The 7749-nt window shown below is 42.1% G+C and overlaps 1 protein-coding gene and 1 pseudogene across 3 annotated transcripts in view; both read left to right on the top strand.

Moving 5' to 3' along the window:
- PHF20 (PHD finger protein 20) overlaps positions 1 to 7749 on the top strand; it is a 228733-nt gene that overhangs the window by 132741 nt on the left and 88243 nt on the right. The gene's annotated exons all lie outside the window — the stretch shown is intronic.
- LOC105533864 lies at positions 314 to 3158 on the top strand (annotated as a pseudogene). Its single transcript, XR_001005180.1, has 2 exons — positions 314 to 365; positions 2690 to 3158. The product of XR_001005180.1 is annotated as an HIG1 domain family member 1A, mitochondrial-like (transcript).

Here is a 7749-nt window from a genome sequence, read left to right as displayed (position 1 = left end):
GAAATTTAATCTCGGAATTTAGTTGTCTGTCGTGGCAGGGAGAGCTCTAGATGATCAGCCACATCCCTTGTGACTCAGCAGACTAAGCTTTTAATTGTGTTGTCTTAAGGGTAGTGTTATGTTAGATGTCACTTGAAATTTGTAGTTAATTGTTCCTATACCACTAGGAAATACGCCATGCATATAAGAGACTAGATTGGAAGCTAACTCCAGTGCCTTTTGTAAAGTTTACGTATTTTATGGGGTCTTGGGCTCTACTTTTTCCCAAGATATACACATACGTAATTTCTGTCTTGCATTAGCTAACTTAGCTATGTTTCTGGATTGTGGAGAGCACAGAATCAAGTATAGTAAGGGTGGGACGGGTGAGTCTAGGGGAAAGGATGATGATGAGATTTCACGTTGTCTTTTGCATCCTTATAAAGGTCCTTTCTAAGGGAATAATTTTGCCTTTCTAAGGGAATAATTTTGAAACCATTGCAACGGATTGAAGCACTTATCTATTTTCCAAGAGGGTTAATAGTAAGGGTGGAGGTCAAATTACTTTGAGCTTGAGCCAAGAAGAATAAATATAGCTTGGAACCCATTACTGTATTTTTTTTTTTTTTTTAATGAGGTATTTGCTTTTTGCTTTAGTGACTTAAAAGCCAGAGTAGATGGCTGGGTCTAGTGGCTCATGCCTGTAATCTCAGCACTTTGGGGGGTCGAGGTGGACAGATCACTTGAGGTCAGGAGTTTGAGACCAGCCTGGCCAACATGGTGACACCCCATCTCTATCAAAAATACAAAAATTACCCAGGTATGGTGGCAGGCGCCTGTAATCCTAGCTACTCGGGAGGCTGAGGTGGGAGAGTTGCTTGAACCTGGGAGGTGGAGGTTGCAGTGAGCCGAGATCGTGCCACTGTACTCCAGCTTAGGCGACAGAGTGAGACTCTATCTCAAAAATAGAAAAATAAAAAAGCCAGAGGAGAATGCATTTGTGACTGTTGTAATTGGGCAAGCATTCATTTATGCAGTAAAACAGAAGTTAGTAATTCCCCTAGAAGTTTAGAGGTCTCAGGCTCGGTGTGGTGGCTCATTCCTGTAATCCCAGCACTTTGGGAGGCCAAGGTGGGCAAATCACCTGACATTAGGAGTTAGAGACCAGCCTGGCCAACATGGTGAAAGCTCATCTCTACTAAAGATACAAAAATTTGGCTGGGCGCGGTGGCTTACGCCTGTAATCCCAGCACTTTGGGAGGCTGAGGTGGGCAGATCACGAGGTCAGGAGATCAAGACCATCCTGGCTATCACGGTGAAACCCTGTCTCTACTAAAAATACAAAAAAATTAGCCGGGCATGGTGGCGGGCACCTGTAGTCCCAGCTACTCGGGAGGCTGAGGCAGGAGAATGGCATGAACCTGGGAGGTGGAACTTGCAGTGAGCCGAGATTGTGCCACTGCACTCCAGCCTGGGCGACAGAATGAGACTCTGTCTCAAAAAAAAAAAAAGATACAAAAATTTGCTGGGCATGGTGGTGGGCGCCTGCCCAGATACTTGGGAGGCTGAGGCAGGAGAAGTGCTTGAACCTGGGAGGGAGAGGTTGCAATTTGCCGAGATTGTGCCACTGCACTCCAGCCTGAGAGACAGAGTGAGACTCCATCTCAAAAAATAAAAAAAAAAAGAAGTTTAGAGGTCATATTATTCTCTGAAAATGGGCTGCTGCAAATATTTAGCAAGTGCCTGATAAGTGCCAATGCCAGACCCTATTCTTTTCTTCTTCTTCTTCTTCTTTTTTTTTTTGTTGAGACAGAGTCTTACTCTTTTCCCCAGGCTGGAGTGCAGTGGTGCGATCTCGGCTCACTGCAACTTCCGCCTCCCAGGTTCAAGCAATTCCCCTGCCTCAGCTTCCCGCTTTCTTGTTTTGAAGGCGGGGTCTGACTCTCTCGCCCACGCTGTAGTGCAGTGGTATGATCTTAGATCACTGCAGCCTCTAACTCCTGTGCTCAAGTGATCCTCCTGCTTTAGCCTCAGACCCTATTCTAAGCTGTCTCATTGGTTAATATTCTATAAGAAGCATAGAATAAACAAGAAAGAAAACCAAATAGAAGTACAGGTCCATCCAGTTAAGTTATTTTTAGTAAATACCTGGTAGAAGTGGGACACTTTGCCACAGGATCCAGATCAGTGATTGTAACCCATGAAATCTTGCGTGTTTGTTGTTAGTTATAAAATGAATGAATTGTCATTAAAGTATAAAAAATTAACAAATGATTTACTTCTAAATTAACTAGTTAAGATTTAGCATGATGACTATAATATTTTTTGCAAATGATTTACTTTTAAATTAACCGGTTAAGATTTAGTGTAATGCCTATAGTATTTCAGCTTTAATGAATTTGTGTTCTCTATGGTTTCTTGAGCAGGAGAGTCATAGATCTACAGCCATTTTAGTTTGGGAAGTTATGGGTGTCTATGGTTTTTCATATTATCAATTATGTATTGTGATGGAAAACTGATAGATAATTCATTATTCTGGGGGTTAGAGAGATGAATGTGACATCTGGTCTAGGCCCTTCCAGGTCTTTCTGTCCAGAGGAATGGATGAGACTTCAGATACTATGGTACAAGAAAGATGATGTCATGACAAACTTAGAATAAAACTACGAGAATAGAGAGAAGAATGACAGTGATAATGTGTGCTACATAGAAATTGACCTCTTCGGGTTGGCCTGTGAGAGGTTTTCTTGCTCTAGGGAGATTCTTTAAGCAATCACTATGTCAACAAACACAGATGTTTCCCTTTCTGAATTCATATGATGAAGATCAGGGATCCAAACTTATTCAAAAAGCTAAAGAGGCACTATTCGTACCTGTTGGAATAGAAGGTTTTTCAGCAATTGTTGCATATGGATTATACAAATTGAAGAGCAGGGGAAATACTAAAATGTCCCTTCATCTGATCCACATGTGTGTGGCAGCCCAAGGCTTTGTTGTAGGAGCAATTAGTGTTGTTATGGGCTATTCCATGTATCGAGAATTCTGGGCAAAACCTAAGCCTTAGAAGAAGAGATGCTGTCTCGGTCTTGTTGGAGGAGCTTGCTTTAGTTAGACTTCTCATTATTGAAGTTATGTATTATTGTTGAAAATAAACTAATTTGTATGGGTTTAGATGGTAACATGGCATTTTGAATATTGTCTTACTTTTTTACAGGCTTGATATGCCTGGTGACCGAATTACTAGTGACTAGTTTACTAACTAGGTCATTCAAGGAAGTCAAGTTAACTTAAAAGAAACATGTGACCTAAATGCAGTTGATGGTGTCGAAATGTCCACCTTCTTAAATTGTTAAGATGAACTTAGTTCTAAAGAAGATAATGGGTCAACCCCAAAGTATTCCCAGTTTGCTGCAGAGTCTCATGTATTTTGGATGTTATAGAAGAGTCCTATTTGCCCCAGTTAATTTAACTATTTTTCTGCCTGTTTTGTGGGCTGGCTGGCTCTTTAAGAACTCTGTCCAAAAAGTGCTTGGAATATAACTTATAAAGCTTCCCACAACTGACAATATGTATATGTGCGTGTGTTTAAACCAAATCTAGAAAACTTACAGTAGAGCTGCATAATAGCAGTATTTATTAAAGAATCACAGTTGTAAACATGAGAATAACTTATGGATTCTAGTTTATTTCTTTAGTAATTGCAAATTATATTTTTTGCTGCTGTTATGTTAGAATAATTTTTAAATGTCATCTTGAAATAGAAATATGTATTTTAAGCACTCATGCAAAGGTAAATGAACACTTTTTAAATGTGTGCATTGCTTATTTTTTCCATAAGAATTATAAACATTAAACTGAACAAATTACCTATAATGGTTTTGATTAATGGCTTAAGAGCAATCTGGTTAGGCCAGACAGTATACCCAAACTTTTATATACCATAGAATGTTATTACGCTTGTGAAATTCTCTTATCTAACTGAATTTACATTCCATGGTGGTAACATGGTATATGTATTGTTATTAAAGTGACCCATGTAAAAAAGAAAGAAATTGACCTTTCAAGACCAGCCTGGGCAACATGGTGAAACCCCATGTCTCCAGGAAAAAAAAAAAACAAAAAACCCCAAAACAAAACCCCAAAAACCAAATTAGCCGGGTGTAGTGGCATGAGCCTATAATCCCAGCTACTTGTGAGGCTGAGGTGGGAGGATCGATTGAGCCCTGGAGGTCAAAGCTATAATAAGCCATGGTCATGGCAACACTGTGCTCCAGAGCCGCGACAGAGTGAGACCGTGTGAAAGAAGGAAAGAAAGAGAGAAAGAGAAAGGAGAGAGAGAGAGAAATTAATTGACTTCAACTCACTGAGCCTTTAACATATGCCTAGGACTGCTAACTGTTGAGTATGCAAAGATGACTGGGCACTCTTGGTTTTGGTGTTCATTAACTGCTATTTGGATTTGCTATTTGCCTCTTGGGGAGAAGTTGGTGCTTTAGGGGCAGGGATGGAAGAAGGTAGTACTTGCACAGGACCTTGAAGGATGGGTAGCACTTAGGCATTTGAAACTGTAGGCAAAGCAGCTAGCATGGCATGACCACAGGGCCATTTCTGAGACTGTCAGGTATGTGTTCTGACTTGATTGCAGACTTCCTGAAGTGGGTTAAGGTGGGGTAAGTTGCTGCCAAACTGAGGTTGATTGCTTTGAGGAATTTATTGAGAAACTGAAAAATGCTTCATTTTCAGGATAGGGAGATAACCTGTGTTGGCAGGGTTGCTTTTCTTCCATTTAGCTATTTTGTGGCCATAAGGCATTTTTTTCTGCATATATTTTAAAGAAGTTTTTATTTTGAAATAATTTGTTATTAAAAATGTTGTCAAAAATGGTACAAAGAATATACCTTTAACCAAATTCCCCGATTGCCAGCAATTTACCATATTTGCTTTATTATTCTATTTTTTTTCTTCTCTGAGATGGAGTCTTGCTCAGTCACCCAGGCTGGAGTGCAGTGGCGCAACCTTGATTCACTGCAAGCTCCGCCTCCCGGGTTCATGCCATTCTGCTGCCTCAGCCTCCCGAGTAGCTGGGACTACAGGTGCCCACCAACACGCCTGGCTAATTTTTTTTGTATTTTTCGTAGAGATGGGGTTTCACCATATTAGCCAGGATGGTCTCGATCTCCTGACATCATGATCTACCCGCCTCGGCCTCCGAAAGTGCTGGGATTACAGGCGTGAGCCACCGCGCCCAGCTTATTATTCTATTTTTTAAAGTACTTTTTCTAGATGGGATGCAGTGGCTCACGCCTGTAATTCCAGCACTTTGGGAGCCTGAGGCGGGCAGATCACTTGAGGTCAGGAGTTCGAGACTAGCCTGGCCAACATAGTGAAACCCTGTCTCTATAAAAATAAAAAAATTAGTCGGGCATGATGGCACATGCTTGTAGTCCTAGCTACTTGAGAGGCTGAGGCAAGAGAATCTCTTGAACTTGGGAGGTGGAGATTGCAGTGAGCCAAGATCGTGCCACTGTACTCCAGCCTAGATGACAGAGTGAGACTCTGTCTCAAAGAAAATAAAAAATTTTAATTTTTTTTTAGAAAGTACTTTTTCTGAATTGTTTAAAAATAAGTTCCAGACCTTTATCCCTAAATACTTTTTTTTTTTTTTGAGACAGAGTTTCTCGCTTTTGTCACCCAGGCTGGAGTATAGTAGTGCGATTTCTACTCACTGCAACCTCTGCCTCCGGGGTTCAAGAGATTCTCCTGCCCCAGCTTCCCAAGTAGCTTGGATTACAGGCGCACGCTACCATGCCCGACTAATTTTTGTATTTTTAGTAGAGACTGGGTTTCCATGTTGGCCAGGCTGGTCTTGAACTCCTGACCTCAGGTGATCCACCCGCCTCAGCCTTGCAAAGTGCTGGGATTATAGGTGTAAGCCACCACCGCACCTGGCCTCCCTAAGTACTTTTTAGAAAATCCCCTATTTAATTAGCCAGGTGTGGTGGTGTGCACCTGTAATCCCAGCTACTCGGGAGGCTGAGGTGGGAGAATTGCTTGAACCCAGGAGGCGGAGGTTGCAGTGAGCCAAGATAGCACCACTGCACTCCAGCCTGGGTGACAAAGCAAGACTCTATCAAAAAAAAGAAAATAAGAAAAAGAAAAAAAAAATCCATATTTCCTAAAGACAAGGACATTCTTCTACATTACCACAATATAATTTTCAAAATCAGGACTTTCTTCAGACTTTATCAGTCTGTGCCTTTCACCCCATTTATGGCAGTCATCTTGTCTTTATTCTGTATGCTTTTTCTGGGCAATTGAAAAAAATATTCGTAAATTTGAAAAGAACTCCAGAAATATACAAGGATAATTCAACTAACATTCTTGTCTCCCATAGTCCCATGGCCCACTACTGTTAGTATTTGGTCATGAGGGCCTCAGGACCATACACTGGCCTGCAGGGCCCAGCTTCTTCTGGCCACCTGTTGCCTCACCTTCCTGTTGATTCTGCTGCAGCCACATGGCCTCCTTGCTATCCTGCAGGTACAGCAGATACACTCCTACCTCTGGGCCTTGTTCAAGCACACTTTTATTGAATACTTTTTATTCCCAGCCAGAGCAAGTAGGTCCATGGGGAATCATATCAGTAATGTGATGGGTAATATTTATTTATGTATTCATTCATTTATTTGTTTGAGAAGGGTTTTGCTCTGTCACCCAGGCTGGAGTGTAGTGGCATGATCATAGCTCACTGCAGCCTTGATCTCCTGGGCTTAAGCCATCTTTCCGCCTCAGCCTCCTGAGGAGCTAGGACTACAGACATGTGGCACCAAGCTTGGCTAATTTTTAAATTTTTTGTGGAGATGGGGTCTTGATATATTGCCCATGCTGGTCTTGAACTCTGGGCCCCCACCTTGGCCTCCCAAAGTGGTGGGATTGGAGGCGTGAGTCACTATGCCCAGCCCTGTCTCCTTTCACAATTACATATAATTAGGCCGGGCACAGTGGCTCAAGTCTGTAATCCCAGCACTTTGGGAGGCCAAGGCAGGCAGATCACCTGAGGTCAGGAGTTAGAGACCAGCCTGGACAACATGGCGAAACCCTGTTTCTACTAAAAATACAAAAATTTAGCCGGGTGCGGTGGTGTGTGCCTGTAGTCCCAGCTACTCTGGAGGCTGAGAGAGGAGAATTGCTTGAGCGTGGGAGGCGGAGGTTGCAGTGAGCCGAGATCACGTTATTGCACTCCAGCCTGGGTGACAGAACGACACTCTGTCTCAAAAAAAAAAGAAAAGAAAAAAATGAAAAGAATATAATTAGCTAGGCATTGTGGCACACGGCTGTAGTCCCAGCTACTCGGGAGGCTGATGCGGGAGGATCGCTCTAAGCCCAGGCATTCAGTGTTGCAGTAAGTTATGATCCTACCACTGCACTCCAGCCTTGACAACAGAGTGAGACCCTGCCCCTGGAAAAACAAAAACAAAAACAATTACGTATAATTTATTTCATTGTATGGATGTTCCATAATTTATTTACCTAGCCCCTGCTGAAATATATTTAAGTTCTTTCTAACTTTTCCCTATTAATTCTCCCTGTTTTACAGACAAAGAGCCTAATATTTGGCATGAAGGAGTGACTTAGCTAGATTGGCACACTTCCTAATGGTCGGTATTGTAGAGGTTGGTAAAATTAAATTAAATTTTTATTTGAGACAGGATCTCACTCTGTCATCCAGGCTGGAATTCAGTGGCACTGTCACGGGTCACTGCAGTCTTG

This window comes from Mandrillus leucophaeus, unplaced genomic scaffold, assembly GCF_000951045.1.
Source record: "Mandrillus leucophaeus isolate KB7577 unplaced genomic scaffold, Mleu.le_1.0 Scaffold129, whole genome shotgun sequence".
In the NCBI taxonomy this organism is placed as follows: domain Eukaryota; kingdom Metazoa; phylum Chordata; class Mammalia; order Primates; family Cercopithecidae; genus Mandrillus; species Mandrillus leucophaeus.
This window is presented reverse-complemented; position numbering and strand designations above follow the sequence as displayed.